The following is a 13,530-nucleotide window of genomic DNA, read 5'->3' on the forward strand; positions in this document are numbered from 1 at the left end:
ATTGAGGCGGCTCTGCATTGCTGGTCCAGCGGAAGCTGCTGCACACAAGCTGAACACACTTGGAATTGCATAGTTTTCCAGGAGCACGCGACAGTTGTCCTTCATCCATAATTATGGAATGTCAGGACATTTAGATATCTTAGTTTTATGCATGTGGCGGGATGGGGTGGTAATGTGGCAAGCAGCAATTTAACATTTGATAAAAGAAAGCAAAAAATGACGGGAGGTTTTTTGGGGGTTCGTCTAAGTTGACATGTTGCCGAATGGCAACAGCGACAAACAATTGTCAAGAAGTAAAAACTTCCATGTCTGGTATATGTTTACCTACATCTGCGGAACTTTATGCACCCGGCATGGCTTATTGACGCTTTTTGGGGTGAATACTGGGCACTTCGTGATGAGATACAAAATGTCAATCAGTGTCATGATTCGCAAAGGGGTTTCGGTTATCTGTTTGTATCGCTGAGGTAGTTCAAGCTCGCGGTCCAGTACACCGACAGAAGCACGGGATGAGCAAACGACTGTATTACTGCTCAGACGTTGCCAGGCAATTATAGATCCGGTCTCCAGATTCCCCAGCAGCCACGCATGCAGCGATCTGTGCCTGCCCAACACGACCGCGTTACGCCTGCCCTGTCTCCCTGACAGGCTGTCTGATGACGCAGCACCCTACATACATAGACCTATGTGATACAACACCTAGTTATACGCCAAGAGGGGGAAAACGGTTTTCGCATGCGGTGGTCAGCTCTCAGCCTGACAGCTCGGATTCCTCGGTCCATACAGCTCTCGTCTTCGTACGCTGTTGAGGATCAGTGACAGCATAGGTTTCCTTCAGGGGATCAGATGCTTTCAGCCTGTCTCCAGAGCCCCTGAGTCAGCACAGGCCACGCTGTGTGGCAGCTGGGCCACGCCGGATCTGAACCACGACCAACGCCGTTGAAGACGTCACCCTCTCTCCGGGGACGAACGAGTCTTGTGTTTGATGCCGTCTTTGGGATGGGAGGAGTTGCTAGGCGTCATGGTGATGTTCAGGTCGGTTCTCTAATGAGCCGCTGAAAGTCTCTGGAGTCAGTGATATGCTTGCCTTTCGGCATCTTCGTGTCGATGGCCTGATGTTGCTATTTCTTAGTCACCTTTGGCCTTTTGTGAGGCAGTTGGGCGTGATCCACAAGGCTACAGGGCTGCATCGCCACATGGGCTCCAGGACGGTTCTCAGGAGGGTACAGTTGCTGTTCCCTGTTGTGTGGTTACGAGCGTGTGCGTCCGGTTCCGATGCTTATTGAGTAGGTCGGTGAACTCTGAGGCGACATCTTCAGTCTCACGTCCGGGGCTGTTTACCAAAGCATGGCCACAGAGGTCAAGTCACAAGCTTGCCTCCCACAACGACACAACCGGCAACTTCGAAGTAAAGACATCAGGTTTTGTGGGGCCGGGTGGGCATGGATATAGCATGAAGGTCTCCCTCGAGCCCGAAAGGCTGAAATGTCGGGTATGTTTTAAAAGTCCATGGCTAATCTTTTGGAAGTTTTGACAAGACATACAATTGATTTGAAAATTCACAAACATTGGGCTCTTGGACTTCATGAAAGCCACTGACGCGATTCGAATGGCGAATGGAAAGCTCGAAAATACGGTCGAGTCAAGCTGTTTGACTTTGAGCGGCACAAAAGCCGACATGCCGGTTGAAGTGGCGCCGGCCTAGCGAGGGTGGGGTGGCGCCGGCCGAGTGAGGGTCAGGTGGCGCCGGCCGAGCGAGGGTCAGGTGGCGCCGGCCTAGTGAGGGTCAGATGGCTCCGGCCGAGTGAGGGTCAGGTGGCGCCGACCGAGCGAGGGTCAGGTGGCGTCCGCCGAGTGAGGGTCAGGTGGCGCCGACCGAGTGAGGGTCAGGTGGCTCCGGCCGAGTGAGGGTGAGGTGGCGCCGACCGAGTGAGGGTCAGGTGGCGCCGACCGAGTGAGGGTCAGGTGGCTCCGGCCGAGTGAGGGTCAGGTGGCGCCGACCGAGTGAGGGTCAGGTGGCTCCGGCCGAGTGAGGGTTAGGTGGCGCCGACCGAGTGAGGGTCAGGTGGCGCCGACCGAGTGAGGGTCAGGTGGCGCCGACCGAGTGAGGGTCAGGTGGCGCCGGCCGAGTGAGGGTCAGGTGGCGCCGACCGAGTGAGGGTCAGGTGGCGCCGGCCGAGTGAGGGTCAGGTGGCGCCGGCCGAGTGAGGGTCAGGTGGCGCCGGCCGAGTGAGGGTCAGGTGGCGCCGGCCGAGTGAGGGTAGGTGGCGCCGGCCGAGTGAGGGTGGGTGGCGCCGACCGAGTGAGGGTCAGGTGGCGCCGACGAGTGAGGGTTAGGTGGCGCCGGCCGAGTGAGGGTCAGGTGGCGCCGGCCGAGTGAGGTTCAGGTGGCTCCGGCCGAGTGAGGGTCAGGTGGCGCCGGCCGAGTGAGGGTTAGGTGGCGCCGGCCGAGTGAGGGTCAGGTGGCGCCGACCGAGTGAGGGTCAGGTGGCTCCGGTCGAGTGAGGGTCAGGTGGCGCCGACCGAGTGAGGGTCAGGCGGCGCCGCCGCCGAGTGAGGGTTAGGTGGCGCCGGCCGAGTGAGGGTCAGGTGGCGCCGACCGAGTGAGGGTCAGGTGGCGCCGACGGAGTGAGGGTTAGGTGGCGCCGGCCGAGTGAGGTCAGGTGGGGCCGACCGAGCGAGGGTCAGGTGGCGCCGGCCGAGTGAGGGTCAGGTGGCGCCGGCCGAGTGAGGGTCAGGTGGCGCCGGCCGAGTGAGGGTCAGGTGGCGCCGGCCGAGTGAGGGTCAGGTGGCGCCGGCCGAGTGAGGGTCAGGTGGCGCCGACCGAGTGAGGGTCAGGTGGCGCCGACCGAGTGAGGGTTAGGTGGCGCCGACCGAGTGAGGGTCAGGTGGCGCCGACCGAGTGAGGGTCAGGTGGCTCCGGCCGAGTGAGGGTCAGGTGGCGCCGGCCGAGCGAGGGTCAGGTGGCGCCGGCCGAGTGAGGGTCAGGTGGCGCCGGCCGAGTGAGGGTCAGGTGGCGCAGGCCGAGTGAGGGCCAGTTGGCGCCGACCGAGCGAGGGTCAGGTGGCGCCAGCGGAGCGATGAGAGGTGCGCCGGCCGAGCGAGGGTGAGTGGGGCCTGGCCGAGTGAGGGCCAGGTGGCGCCGACCGAGCGAGGGTCAGGTGGCGCCAGCGGAGCGATGATGAGGTGGCGCAGGCCGAGCGCGGTGGACAATTACCAGAAGCCCACCAGCTCTGGAGTCCACTGCCTGCTGTCTGACCATAACTGACCCCTTGCCAGGTGATCGGCCAAGCCACAAGCGACGCGGCAGACCTTTCTTCCGCCCGGTCGTCCGGTGGCGGGGAGCGACTGAGCGAGCCAGCCTCGGCCGACTCCACTGCCGCACACCCTGCCGGGCCGCCCGCAGCCCCGACTCTTCCCAGCGTGCCCGGCCCGGCTGCCGGCCCAGCAGACGACGCCGCCCGCTCCGCCGCGCTCACGGCCGCCGCCTGGCTGTGGCCGTGGCTGGTGGTGCCGGCTGGCGGCGTACCCGCATGGCCGCCGCCCTGGCCCGGCCCGCCGCGCGGGCCTGGCGCGCTCGCGGCACCGACACCGGCTGGTGGACCGCTCTGGGCGCCGGCGATCTGCGAGACGTACGGCACTCGCATGCAGATGACCCGCTGAGACTGAGTGGGCCGACTACGACCGGGCAGCGGGAGCCGCCGACCCGTGGACCGAGTGCTGACGTCGCGCCGACACCGCCTCGGCGGCAGGCTCGACCCCGAGCACGCCGGCCCCAGCCCAGACAGCGGCTCTGCGAAGAGGTCGAGTTACCAGACCAGGCGGGTCGATCGCTGTCGCCGACCATGGATACAGACGCGCCGCTGACGTCTCCGGGGTCGACCGACGGCGAGCGCTCCCCCTCCCAAGTGGGTGTTTCAGCGCTGTGGCACTCAGGGCCTATGTGTGTGAGCGTGTTTGTCGTCGCTCCGTACATGGCATCGCGTGATAGCCCTGTAGAAGTGGTCACAACGTTATGGCACGAGATGAGGACTGGGCTGGTGGGAAATGGGAGGATGTGTTTCTGATTGACCTAACTCTGGTAGCTACAAAACTTATTTCGCTGCTCATTGGGAGCGATAGCAACAACAGTTTTTTCTTGCAGCAAAAACACATTTCGACGATTTCATAGCAGGTCGGTGCGACTGCGAATTCTGTAAATACGAGGCACGTCTCTGTGTAGGTAATTTCAACGTGGCAGATGTCTCACCGTAGCCTTGGACATGGCCCAAATCTAACTGTGAGTGCCGCTACGTAATCGGGGGTCCCACTGGCCCATGCGGACCTCATGTATTTCCAAGTCGTATATAGCTCAGTAGGTAATTTTTGAAACCATGACTCATGTCACGAAGCACAGCCCTCGCCGCTGCCCAGACCGACTCCGTGTACCAGCATTTCGAGGTTGTGTCGGAGAGTGATGCTAAATCGCATTGTATTGCTTCTGAAACGGCAATCTGGGTGACACCTTAGAGAGGAGACCGCACGAGCAAGGTGGATCGTTAGTTTTTCTAAAGGCCATGCCTAAGCTAAAACACGACATGCCTATACGTTTGGCCGACGACACACAGCAAAAGCGTGATGGGATTTTAGCCCCAACCCTCGGCACAGGTCGCGTCTGAATTTTGGCAGTGGAGTCATTGTCCGGATAGGCAGAGAGATATGATTCCAAAGCTTAGTTGTGACCGATGTCAAGGAGCGTGGGAATGGGATGAGTCAGTTAAGTGGCTAAAATTTTGTTTTTACATTGCGCAGGTTTATGCCTGTATCGTGCTGTCCTGTGTTAGGGACGATGGACGTGATGCTATTGGGGTAGAGTGGCCGTGCGTCTCTGCTTAAAATGCAGTGTTAGTCTTGGTATGCTGAAGATTGTGTTAGTAAGCTCCACCAAAGGTCACGTGTGAGTTTGTCAATCGGCGTCTGAAGTGTACTCTTGTCACTAGTCCAGCAACCCCGGTTTGAAGTGTGAAGTCTGAGTTAGTCACCGTGACATGTCCGTCGTACAGTGTTAGCGTGTCCGGCTGGCGGAGTGTGTGACACGGGCTGTGTGCCGCAGGAGAGGAACACTGCCGCGCCGCCGCCGCCGCGCCGCCTGACCTGTGTCCGGCTGGTCGAGGACGTCGAGCTGCTGCCGCTCGACCGACGCTGCTGGGACCACCCCGAGACCCTGGTGGATGGCGACGATCCCTGGTGGCACTGAGGGTCTGAAGACGCTGACGGCAGTCTGTTGGGCTGGGGAGGAGCGTCGGAGCGTCTCCTGGCTCAGTAGGCGGATAGCTGGTGAAGCACTCACCGGCAGCGGCGGCACCAGTCCGGTCTCCGGGTTGCGCAGCTGGTGGACGGCCCGCATGCGTGACGTCACACGTGGTGACCGATTCAGGCAGGGGTCTCCGGGAGGAGCTGGCGTGGCTGTCACCAGCACTGGCCGCCGGACGGGCTCCGGGCCGGCGGCCGGTCCTGGTGGCGAGTGGTGGGACCGTAAGCTGGGACTGGTGGGGCGTGCTGCGGCAGTACCGGGGCAGGCAGCTGGCTTAGCTGGAGCGGGGGCTGCGCCAGCTCGCGCCGCAGAGGCGTGTACAGTGATCGGTGGTGTACAATGTGGGACGCTCTGTATGTAAAAAGGTTCATTGCGTTCTGTGTCAGTTCTGGAGGTATCTGTCCAACTCGTAACTGGTCATACCGACTGTGAAAAATAGAAAAGAGGGCATAATGGCAGGAAGTGAAGAGGTGTTTGCAGGCAACATGTTCTCATAGTTATGATTGTGTCACGATTTGGCGTCATGTCCGAGGACCGTTTATGCTACTGTTTCTTAATTGTGAGCGCGCCTTGCGGGCTTGGGAATAAATGGTGAATGGATGTGGTGAACTGAATGGTTCTGTCGTGAACTGAATATTTCCGGTTGGTGTGGATAAATATGCACATGCTTGGTATGCTATGGTATTATGTTACCTTTGTTAGGCTAACAATTGGCTGTACGTTTGAATGAAGCCCAGCAGCCTGAGGGCTTCGACGTCAAGGCAACGCTGTCAGCGTGTGCGAGAAGTCTATAAAAGGCGACATAGATCATTTGTGGAAGCTGCGAAGAAATTCGGTTCGCATGTATTGCGGACTACGAATTCACGCAATGTCTGCTGAGTAGAAACGCTCTGGAGGGTGACTCAAACGCAGTGAGGGTGATGTTTAGCTTCTCATAGCCTCGCTGGGCTTCGGCATGCTGGAAAACCAACGAAATGCCAATACGCATTTTGTGTCCTGGCAATCAGGAGCGGTGATATATATTTTGACTTTTGGCAATAGCTGCACATAGCCCTTGACGTGCAACATTTGACACTCGTGGCATCACTATTTGTACGGTAGTGACACCACGTCGCGTCCACGTCATGTCCGTTTGTCTCATTTGCGTGTCGTAGCATAACATTTATTAAGTGGTATTTCCAAGGAAGCCGCAAGGCTGGGCGCGCGATTGCCATTGTTAAGGGCTCTGAAACAATATGGCAGCACGCTATGTTGGTCAGGGGCCGATATTTTCCAATGAAGGGTAATATGTTTGTCACCAAAACTAAAGGTTCGGTTCCGTGTTCCGGTCGTTGGAGCCCATTTCGTAAGGAGAGACGGCCGGGGCTCCCGATTTCCATTGGTCGGGTTACTGAAACAATGAGGGGCTACAGCGTCGATCAAGGGAACACAGCCAGGGGATGCTGTGTCGGCCAGGCGGTCACTGTCGATCAGGCGGGTGCTGTGTCAGTCAGGGGGCTACAGTGCTTAACGGGAGGCCCTGTTTTGACAAGAGGACCTGAGTCGGTGAGGGACACATTGATTACCACGGATAGGGGACGGCGCCCAAAATGCTTTAGGTTTCTTGCAATGTACTGCGCTGTCTGGCAAAAAAAAAAATGAGGTTGACCTCGGAGCCATAGCTTTAAGATGTGATTATAAGGGTGCGTGTCAGTCAGGGGCCTAGTATCCAAAGGAAGCCCTCTGCCCCATTTCAGTTTAGCCTCGATAATCTCGCATGGTAATTGTTGGATCTCCTGCGCCGGGTAAGGATACTCTCGCCTCGTTGAGGGTCTCTGCATCGATCCGGGTCCGACATCTTAGGTCAAATGGTCTCCCGCGTCATGGAAGGACTGACGCATTATGCATCCTTCTGAGCGCATCCTATTCGACCAGGGGGCCTCAGCCCCCACGTCGTCAGACTGGCAGCCGGAACGTACCAGATGCCGGGATGGAAGAGCCCTTAAGTTCCTGACTCGGAAATGTAATATGTCTCTAGTGTTCTACCCGCAGAGCCTCATGCCCAGAGAAGATAAGGGATATACTTAGTATTCAATTGGGTGAGACGAATGAAATTTAAAATATGCACCAGCGCGGATAAGCCATGCTTGCCTAAGGATGGCGATCTGTTTCAGAGTCAATCAGTAAAACTTATCACATCAAAGAGTATTTAGCCCGCACGCTCGGTGTTATGACATGTCGACCGGCAGTTTGCGCAATGACTCGCCGATTGCTGTGAGTTTTTTATATCGACAACATGCAAAAACGTGGACAAGCCGAAAATCAGCATAGGCTAAAAGGCGAACTGCAATTTGGCGTCATCGAAGGATGGCGTCGTGCCAAATCAAACAGTTTACTTGCCAAAATGGTAAACTGTTAAATGATGAATCGCAAAATGGCAACGCACCACAATCCTGATAAGTCAAAATGGCAAACCGCTGATTGGCCATGCTAAGATAAATGTGGCTGTGGGACAATGGAGGATACCCAAAATGATGGAAAGCTACATGACTGCAAGGGGAAAACGGCAAGTTTAAGTGGTAGGTGAAACAGCATCATGATCTCCATGGCTTCATACAACGGGGAATTCCTATCCGATTTGTGATTATCGTTGTGTCCAGTATGACTCTCCATACTGAAAAACATCCATGTATTTTCTTCGCGGCAAAAGAGATGTGAGGGATGTTTGGCCGTTTCTGGTTCTGCAGACATCGGCACTGGAAGGCGTGCCAGTGACGAAAAGTGCCCGAGGCGATATGGTTGTTCTGCGACCGGCCAGCTTTGCCAAGTTACGACTCTTAACACGGCAGAAAATGCGTTAATAGTTTTCGCATGTAGTTGTCGAAGCTGCGAGACCTGGAACTCACACTCCAATGCTGTCTCAGCGCACCTGATCAGAAAACTTTGCCGAAATACATGACCCCAGTACAGTAAAGTAACAAGCGACACCAGAGGGTAGCAGATGAAAATGCATCTGGGTCGCACAGTATCGCCACGCTGACCACAAGCCGCTTTAGATTCGATTTTCACTCAAGAGCTAAAGCAACAGCCAGCCTTATTGATACCCTGATCTGATGCGTGACATAAACAAGAATCTGATGCGGAACGTATGCAAGGACGCACTGGTTCGAAAACTGGTATGGCAATTCCTGCCCTATTCAAGCGGGTTTCAACTTTGGGGTGCCGTGTGGTTGTGTAGAAGACAGCATGTCACCGTTTCCAATGTCGCCATTTTTTCGGACATGACCATTTAGCATTTCGTCTATGCAATTCGCCATTTTGGTATTGTTCACGTTTTGCTGTGCTATCATTCTGCAGTTTCCGCATTACGAATGCCACCAATTTGTCATTTCGACCATTTACGGGTCAGCATTTTGTAATTTGCCAGTCAGTCAGGCCAGCCACTTGGCATGTCGACGTTTAGGGACGTCTCCATTTTGCAGCTCGTCATTAAACCTTTCGCCATTCTGGCATGTCAACATTGTTTTAGATTCCATGGTTCTAGCATGGCATCCAACAGACACGATTGTTAAAAGAGCTGGCCTTTTTCGATGTGCCCATTTAATTATCATCTCTTAGCAGTCGATAACAAGGCATTCGTGAACCTTTTTGCGTGTTTTTTTTTTTTTTGCTCTAGCTCCCCACGACAGGGACTCCAAAGCATTGATGGTCTCAAGCAGATGACGTGTCTCGCAAGTGCCTCAGGCCTAACGCACCTGAAGGATGTGCAGTAGGTAGGTGGCATTCTATGGGAAATTTTGGCGACTAATTTCTCATATTGGTAGTGATTAAACAAGCATGAGAACAGGCCTTCAGAGGAACTGGTTTCGTCAGCATGGCTTCAGCCCGTGTTCGAAGAGGCATTCGATTGCAAGATAATCTGCACAACACCCCTCACCGCAATTGTTGTCAAAAAGACAAACACCCGCTCACCTGCTCTGAGCCTATAATTAAGATAGTCTGTCAGTCTAACCATGATTGTGTTTATAATTAGCCTTGCTGTGTTCACACTTCGTCATATAGGCACCAGGATCTCATTGAAGCGTACCAGAAAAGAGCAATTAATTGATCGGAAGTGTCCTGAGTCCTGTCACGAGTGACAAACCGTTAATAATCAGAACAAGTCACCACTGTAGTGACTCAAGAGGACTCAAGCAGCGCTTCTTACTCGTAGTCTTCTTGCCGAGAGCCTTGGGCCTCTGATTTTTTTCGTAATTGCCTGGTGCTTTTGCAAGTCAGAACGATTTTTGCCCGAACACAGGTAATCTTAACTCACGCTGTACGCGAAGAGCAGTGTTTGAAAGCAAGATAGCGCCTTACGTGAGGCTGCTTAGAGCACTGCCTGTCAGAACCAAGGGTCGGCAGCAAGAATCCCCTCGAAAGCGTCACCGCAGGTACTTGTACTCCTCTCTGAAAAAGGAATTTTTGATGAGCGAAAATTTGCATGGTTTTGTTTCTGAAAGCAGCTCAGTTCAAAAGCAGATTGCACGTACAAACGATACACAATGATGGCACAAACATTCATTGTCGCTGTTGTCCACATGCAAATGCACGAAAATCTCACTGGGGCCACTCTGTTGCAAAAAAGTCAAAATCTGAAACGGACGTTTTCTCGTCTCAAATGAGTGCCGATAGTAAATTCAGCGTGTGTACGAAGTGGGTGCATGTTCTGTCCCTGTTTACGCGTTTTGCAAGAAATGACCATTTTTTTCCAAGCTCATATCTTTCAAGCCCATCAGACTGAAAGGCTGCTTTGACTTGCAAACGATGTAAAACGATGTTACAAGTCGTCAACTACAGTCTGGATCACCAGGTGATGAGAAAAAATTGACCGTAACCATATTTTAGAAAAAAGGTGAAAACCTTAAAAATATAACTTTTTGTCACAAATAGAAGCGCGTGGTCGATATAGTGTGTGTCTGAATCGACAAGTGGTTCTGTGTATGTAAACAGCTCCTACAGCAAGTGCAAAATTTTAGCGCGGGTTGTAAAGGTTTTATAAATAACTCTAAAGCCATGCGAGTGAGAAAACTTAAAATTATACCATCGTATTCAACGTGCAACTACGCGTCTACGCGTCTCTTGAAGTATAACACAATGTGATTCCACCACTTGAAGAAATGAACCATATTTAAAACGCGGAAATGTTGTCAAAATGTTGAAAATGCGACTTTTTGCTATGAAATGAAAGGGCGTAGTACATTTATTGTAAAAATGAAGCGGTGAGAGTTTCTGTGTATGTCAACAGTTTCTCCAGCAATTCCAACCAAATAACTCCAAAACTATGGGAGTGGGAAACTTTCAAAACACAACATCGTATTCGCCGTACGATTAGGCGTGTGATGAGGTATAACACAAATAGATTCGTTGACCTAGGGTCAGGTATAAAGCTCAGACCAAGGTTAAACCCAACCTGTTTTGTTAGTATCGGGATTGCCGTATGGGCTGGTTTCTGGTGCTCATTTCGAATATATTGATATTAGGAACCACATTATACACCTTCCACGGGCTTCCTATAGGTCAGAATAGGTCACTGTCCTAAAATGACCCCGGTCAACATTTTGTTTTTAGGAACATACCGCCTAGCGTAGGTTTTGTTGCTTATCCAAATGCAAGACTCAAAACAGTTTTATATCATTTTGGTCATGACTTTGAAAAACCTTTGAATGACCTTTGCGTAAGTTCTAGGAGCTCTTTGGAAACCAATCTGGAACTTGACCTTGTTTGACCCTATTTGGCCTGAGGGTCAAGACTTAGGAACCTCAACGTTGACCTAAGAGAGGTCACGTACATGTCAACACACCCTGTGAATTTGACGTCTATAGGTCTCGTAGTTCCCGAGATCTCAGGGGTCGAACTTGACTCCCCACCCGAGCGAAGGGTATCCAACCGGCCAACCGGGCGCGTGTTAATGTCATCTAACAACTCCCCATTGATTCCCGCGCAGCACAGTTACTTCCACTGCGTTCCCTGTTGTCGCCAAAAGGAAGGGATAAGAGCCTCACCATACCAGTAATTTTGATCAAATACAGCTATTATCTATCACTTTTAATGATATTGGCAAACAGCTTACTTAGATCTTAGTCTCGTGTGTGATTAGATATTAGATGTTAGTCTCGTGTGTTGAATACTTGCCTTTTCTGAGTTTTTTCCTCTTGATAGGATGGGATGGTACTTTCCAGTTCGAGAATAGGGGACGCAACCCTCTCTCCCGTCGTCGCCGTTCAATACCCCCTTTGGCAATGCCCGTGATCGTACTCGGATTAAAAAAAAATCGGTCAAGAATCATCTACGATGCCAAACTAAAACATGCGGGCATACGGTAAAGACAGATCCACATCCCCTCCCACCTCCACCCCTGGTTGCGTCTCTGATTTGGGCTCTGTTTATTCATGGGCTTAGGCATACCCGGCCACGGCCCAATTCTACCGAGATTATTTCTAGTCCGACCAATAAAATGCTGACAACTCAGAAGCGAGGGTAGTCTTCTGCAACATTTCAACTCACGGCAATTTTCAAAAAGCGCTTATCGCAAGACAGTAAGGTTCAAATGAGCGTCACCGCTCCAGGTCTTTCTACCTCTACACCTATATTTGTCCCACAAATGTGCGCAACTGCAACGTCATTCATCACGATTTGCCAGTCGTCCCAAGTCAGGGCATCAACGGGTGACGTCACCATCCTGACGTCACGGGCCGCAGCCAACAGCTCTCGTCGCGCTCACCGGACCAGTACGTCACCGGCTGCGGGGCCGAGTAAATACCAGGGCCCCAATGCATGTGCCTACCATATGGAGTCGACCAGCCTGCTAATCATGCATAACCTGTGCAGCTGCACATTGCAAAGCGTTGATGCAAATGCATATTTCGCATGCCCGTGGAACGAATCTATCTCCTTTCGGGCTTAGCGCTCAGCAGCACGTGCATTTATCTTCTCTTCGGAAACATCTAAAGTATTCAATCTCTGAACGGCCTTTGCCAGAATTTCGCCGCGGCAGTCCCCGGCACCACCGTCACCAACCATGAGAAGTCCGGCGCCAGTGAGGCCTCATGCTGTCTGTACGAACATAAGAAGCACGAGAGCCAGGGTGAGTGGGCCGATGCTGCGTGTGGGCCGAGTGTGTTGCACCAGCACTGTCAGCAATGGTGCTGGAAAAAGATAAGGTCGGTCAGGTTTCGATACCGTGTTGAAATGTGGGGTTTAGGCAATGCTGTCAAAGTGAGACCTGCCGATGTCCCAGAAACCCAAGATACCAACGTATCCAACACACGTTCGCCGGCATCGGAAGCAAATGTGCGTTTTTTTGCTTCAGGTATGTTGCGTATGTCAATTTGCACACGTTTGCAATATGTGGTACTAGGCAACAGATACGGCAGGTTTTTAGCAATTCTTTAAGCATCCATAAATAACAACAGGAAATGTGCTTCCCGTGCCGGCAGGAATGATGCGCGAAGTATTTTGCTAGATGTGAGCAAGAAGGAATTTCGGCCTCCTAGCTCCAAGTTTTTCAGCATTATGAGTTGAAACGCGATGATGAACGGCTTGCGGTCACTTGGCCCCGGCATCGAATTCCAGAGAAAGATCTGTTTGTTCCAGTCATAGGGCAAAAGTTAGCTGGTAGCTAGCCAAAGTGGGTCAGCCGGGTACAGGGCCACGTGATCTTCTTTTCACCCGAGCAAGCAGACCTCAGGTGAACTTGTTCATTCAACTTGGGCAATGCCCTCCGGAAGGTGGCCTGACTGCAGGGAAGGTATTGTTAGCATGTGCTGTAAGTCTGCTGTCACCCCTGCCAAGAATTCAGTATTTTTCACGTCTCAATTGGTTTTGAAAAGCGTTATGTCGTCACCTCAAAGCAGTGATCACCCCCTTTCCTTTCAGTCTCCACCAAATGTTATGCTTCAAATCACTCCGAAGTTCGCTGAGCCTGCGCATACCCCAACCAGGGGCCAGCTTAGATGCCTGACACGAAGACTTCGTAGACAATTTAAAAACGATATGATCAGAAAATTATTGAAGTTCTGAAGTCATTTTGAGGCCATTCGAATTCAAGGTCCGAAATACCCCAATGCTTGAGGCTCAAGATGAAGTCACGAATCGAAAACTAACAGGGACGAAAACGGAGTGCTGCAAAAAACGCGAAAATCTCAGTAATTTCCCCGCGCTGTAATACCAGAGAATATACTCACATCAATTTGAGTACATTTATCTCTCTGCAAAAG

This window comes from Pollicipes pollicipes, unplaced genomic scaffold (genome assembly GCF_011947565.3).
Source record: "Pollicipes pollicipes isolate AB1234 unplaced genomic scaffold, Ppol_2.1 Scaffold_6686;HRSCAF=7923_pilon_pilon_pilon, whole genome shotgun sequence".
Lineage (NCBI taxonomy): Eukaryota > Metazoa > Arthropoda > Thecostraca > Pollicipedomorpha > Pollicipedidae > Pollicipes > Pollicipes pollicipes.